The 5505-nt window shown below is 40.2% G+C and overlaps 1 protein-coding gene across 1 annotated transcript in view; it reads left to right on the forward strand.

The window, feature by feature from the left end:
- cttnbp2 (cortactin binding protein 2) overlaps positions 1–5505 on the forward strand; it is an 83965-nt gene that overhangs the window by 25239 nt on the left and 53221 nt on the right. The gene's annotated exons all lie outside the window — the stretch shown is intronic.

The following is a 5505-nucleotide window of genomic DNA, read 5'->3' on the forward strand; positions in this document are numbered from 1 at the left end:
ATGTACAAGATAATATTAGTTACATACAGTCGACACACTGAGAAACAACAGTTTAAGTTTAAGAGTTAAGGCTTGAACAGGACAAAAGCAACACCATGTTTCTGTTTGTGTGTGTGTGTCTGTCTGTTTTGTGCTTGCAGGATTTTTTTTCCAGCATGGGGTTAATCAGCCGGATATAAAGTGCTGACACACATTTAATCAGAAAAATAGATATGCATGCACATGACTGCACCACAAACTCTGACACAACACACGCACACACACACAGACTAAGTAATAAACACACTTTCGGCCCTATCAAATGTTGGGGGGGCTTTTTGTGCCCACAGGGACTATGATGTTTAATCAAGCAGCAGGCCTGTGTTGGTTTACTGTGGCATTAAGGATAAAAATAGGCTGCAAGGAGCTGACTCTACTCGGCATCACAGCCACACAGCTGCAAGTCATGCTCCGTGTGTGTGTATGTGTGTGTGTGTGTGTGTGTGTATTAAACTTGTTGTGTGCTTGCTCTGAGGCGTTTGCCTCTGTATGTTGTTTGTCTTTTCAGCATTATGTTTTTAAGAACAACTTTTGCATATAGCTGAAGGATTTCAAGTTCTAAGTTGTCGGTGGTTTGTTGAAAGGCAGATGTGCATAAAGACATTGTTGACTAGTTGTATTTGACTCTGTATTAATTCATAATTACATTTTTACTGAAGCTGTTTAAATGTTACTGTTGTATTTACAGTTACTGTCGTCTGTAAAAAGTAAATCTGAGTATTGTGTGAAAATATTTGATAGTGCCAATGGGATTTTTTATTTAACAAACCATGCTAAACTGCTCCATACATATGTGTTAAAGGATTAGTTCACCATTTTGAGATATACACTTCTGATAGTGAGATCAATATCAAACTTATGTCTGTGGGTGGAGTATGAAGCTGGAGTTGAGACATATTTAGCCTAGCTTAGCATAAAGCCTGGAAACAGGGGTAAACTGCTAGCGTCCAAAGTTCAAAAATACGTCTACTAACATCTTAAAAGCTCAGTAAATAACATGTTGTATTGTGTTGGTCAGAGCCAGGCTAGCTGTTTCCCTCTGCTTCCAGTCTTCATGCTAAGCTAAGTTAAAAGGCTTTAGCTCCAAACTTAAGGGCAAGGTTGGTATCAGTCTTGCTCTCAGAATGACAGAGCGTAAGTATAATTCCCAAAATGTTTAAATAGAAAACTGTAGTTTGTCAGTCAGCAGGGGTGCCATAGTTAGCTTGATTAAGTCTGAATTCACTTCAGGGTGGAAACTGCATTCAGACCATCATGGGACACTGGAGCTCTCTTGAAAAACAGACACATTTAATGCTCTTAGCCTGGAGCCATTTAAAGACTGTGACCATTAAAAAGAAAGTTGTAGATTTTAAAGTCTGTGGTAAAGGAGGAACCTCCATCTTGGTCAGTGGGCGATTGGCTGATATCCAGTGTTTCATAGAGCCCAATTTATTGTGGCTGCTGTATTGTGAGTGTTGCATTGTGTGTGTGTGTGTGTGTGTGTGTGTGTGTGTGTGTGTGTGTGTGTGTGGTGTGTGAGAGAGTTTAGGATGGGAGGTTAGAAGTCCTGGGAATGTTAAATTGTGATTTCATCGGTTTACTGTGTTAGGAGAGGGAGAGAGAGAGAGACTTAGCGTGCAGTGATGAAACATCACATGACAGTATAAAGTGGGTCTCTGTGCTCATTCACATGAGGATTACTTATCATCAGATCGTAAGCTACTTTTTCACACAGCAGATAACTCGGCTGCAAGCTGTGAGAATACGGGTTTACAGTGTGTGTGTGTGTGTTTTCTGTCCCGTGTGTTTTTATATTTTGTTGTGTGTGTGTGTGTGTGTGTGTGTGTGTGTGTGTGTGTGTGTGCATACAATATCTGGGGCTTCATCAAACTTTCATTGAGGCTGTCAGCTGAGCTCATTAAACATGAGTGGAGAAGCTTCCACTGCGTGGGATTCTGGGTAAAAATATTCCCACATTAGGCCTCCTTCAGTCTCTAGTCTGCATAGTAACACATACAGTAAAGACTAGAGGTGTATGATTGGGGTGCCACTTAAAAAAAAGAAATTAGAAATGACACGCAATTTGTTCGAATTAATTAGAAAAAAGCAATCGCAAGACACATAGTACATAGTATGACCCCACACAAGACATTAGCTCTTACCACACCAATGTGCATCATATGCTTACATACCCTAACCCCAAAAACTAAATCTTACAAGTTGAGAAGTTGCGGCGGCTTCTGTCGGAATAATAATTTTTAGATTTATAGTTTTCAAATCTTTCATATGACCCCATTCTTGATAAACTCCTTAAAACTCATCAACCTCCTGTTGGATCAGTCATTGCAAACTTATACTTTGCAGCCACACCCACGGAAGCTCTTTTTTGAATTATCGTGTAGAGTTTTCAGAGATTTTCAGACATTATTAGACTTGTCAGGCTATTTTAGAAGCGGGTTGATGTCAGAAAGTGGGGAAAAATGATCATTCGGTTATTAAAATAGTTGACAATTCAGCGCTAACAACCTCCAAGTTGTGGAGATGAATTGTTAAATTTTTTTAAATGAACAAAAATCTAATTATAATTGCCATCTTTATTTGGCCTCTAATAACTGCTCTAGTACAATAACCTGAATACAAAAGTAGATAAATATTGTCAAAGTTCACGGTTCTTTCTTTGGACCCGCTAAAGAAATATTGTGAAAACACATCACTTGCGCTTTGTTGGCCTCCAAAGGACAACACCAGGAGCGAACCCTTCCTGTCCTGTTGTCGGGCTGGTTACATAACAATGTCCTGTTTCCTCATTGATGTCAGAGTGATGTCAGCTGTCTCTGCCTCTGTTGACAGCACTGATGCCCCAGGGTAACACAAAGACCAACCCCCACCCCCCTCTGCCTTAACCCAGCTACAGACACAATGAGAGATAAATGACTGGAATCACTGCCACTAGTGGGGCCAATCAACTTAAATAGTCTGCAGACATGACGCCACAAGCAGGCACTGAGGTTTTAGTTTGTACAGCACGACCACCAGTATGAAGGAAAATCAATCAACCTCAGAAAAACGATCCATTTCAGCTACACGATTTTTGTCGGAACGTGTAGCTAAAATGCCAAAACTGTTTAGTTTTCAAACAGATTTTCTTAAGCTGGCCAGTTCTTAACACCTGATATCTGCTGTACACATATCTGAAAGGTCACACACGCATTGTTGGGGATCCATCAATACCACTTTTCCACTGCTATTGAGAGCATTCTGTGTGTTGCCTGTCTGTCAATAATTCACATCAGCCTGATCCACTGCATTCGCTACAGGGATCGTTTGGATATGAGTTTTCCCCATCCTAATTTAAGGTCACGGAAGGGTTAGTTTTGACTATCTAAGTCAATTTGGAGGAAAAAATGTGTGCTGTGCATCACAGGAGAGGAGCGGAATATTTCGTTGAAGATTTTTTCACTTTAATCATCAGGCGTAGTTTGGAGTTTATCTTGGTTGTGTACTTGAAATCATCCCAGCCACTACAAATCTAGTGTTTGTCAGTTGCAGGCACTGATTGTGGATTGAACGTCAAACCTCCACAATAGCAGTACACCTTCATTATGTTTTGGTTTTTGACATGTCTTACGTAGCTCTAAACTTAAACTTTATTTATGGAAGCCAAAAGTGGACACTGCAATTAAAAGCCGAAGGTTGCACACTACTATTCTCACCCAACTACAGTGGCGTAAGGTAAATATAGTACACAAAGTAGCATGTAGGCGATCTGTATAAGAATGCATCCAGCATTTCTGTAACAATTGACTTTGTGCTCATATAGTTATACTTTTACAGCTGCACCTGCCCAGTTCAACCTCAGTCTATTAATGCGGATGACATACCTTGCTTGTCATTGCAATGGTAGTAACTGTGGGAGTGGAGTATTATGAAACAATTCAGTTAATTTAAAACTCAATTTCGAGAAATGAATTAAATTAGTTGCGTAACTCATTTAGGAAGCAAATATGCCATATATTAACTGGTTAAAGCTTCTCAAATATGTGACGGTGTCACTTTCTGCTGTTTGAAATCAGGATGGGCATTCTTCACTTTTCTGTCTCAAAGTGACTCATTCATCAGAGCAAATAATTGACTAATGAATCAATAAAAGAATAGTTGCATCTAGACTGCTGCCTCTCCCACATGATGAACTGAAACATGATCTCTGTGTTGGAGGAGTTTTGGGTGATAAAAAGATGTCGTTCAGGCTCATCCCCCCCCTTTCAGTCTCTCCCAGGCTTTTTCTTCCTGTTGCCCCATACTTTTTTCCCTCTGAACCTCTATTCTTCCCTTTTATCGCAATCTAATTTATACTGTACTTCCTCCGCCTCCCCCGTCCATACTGTATCTCACGCTCCGTTATCCGTTTCTCTTTGTCACATCAAATCTTTTTGCTCATATCGATCCCACCAGCAAAGTGAAATCCCTTGTGATTGCAGGTCGAGTGTCAGATGCTCTCTTTCACTCACTGCTGGGATAGATCTCTGAGTCAGTGTTCCAGTAACCACCAACCAACATCACTCTGCATACCGACTGAGATTTATGTGTTCGAGAGGCATCCTCACATTTAAACACACACACTTAGTGCTTTGCACCACCTACGTATAACCTCACAATCATCTCAATCACATGAACCAAAGCACTTTTTCAACCTTTTTACATTAAAAAAATCGTAAAAATTGTGTATTTCAGTAAATACAGTTTACCTATATACTAACACAGACATTTATCATTGTTCTACCTTACAAATAAATACAAAACCTCAATAATGAGCCTTCAAGATCCAGCACACAAAGCGAACCGCCTGCTAACGTCAAACGGGTTTACTATTCTGATTGTGTCGGAACAAACAGCAGGTACACTGAACATTGAGTTCGTTTATTTCAACACGGTATAACATCATTCCCTCCCCTGTGTATGGCAACTTACTGTTGCTAGCCCAAAGATAAGGCTAGCATGGTAAATTAAAAAACAGGTGATATATATTTTTATATATATTTATTGGATCGGGTTGATTCTCGGCTATAGATGCGGGGTGCACATTTTATGTGGACTTCCGTGTTACAAGAGCAATGGTCTGTTTTGCAACCATCGATACTACTTTCTTTTCTTTCCGGTAGACTAGGCATAGTTTAATGTATTGCTGCCTCCCACTGGTCCGTACTGGTACTGGTTTTAGACTTCGTTAAGAGTATACAGCACCCGTCTGTTTCATGTCCTGAACTTATGGAAGTGAGATGGTGCCTTTGTGCCGTTTGTTGATTGCTGCGACGTTTGTCGTAGAGTCTTGTGGTTGTAGCTGGTGACCTTTTTAGCTTTAGTTTTATGTGAGGTTTTTTTAATGTTCCACCGTTTATTTGGTTTAAATGTCACTGCCAAATCACGGCTCATTGACTGATCATTTGGTACAATGCGCGTTGAAGCGAAGATGGGTTAATTGGTGTG

The sequence above is a fragment of the Morone saxatilis genome, unplaced genomic scaffold (assembly GCF_004916995.1).
Source record: "Morone saxatilis isolate NCDOM2014 unplaced genomic scaffold, NCSU_SB_2.0 Contig2, whole genome shotgun sequence".
In the NCBI taxonomy this organism is placed as follows: domain Eukaryota; kingdom Metazoa; phylum Chordata; class Actinopteri; family Moronidae; genus Morone; species Morone saxatilis.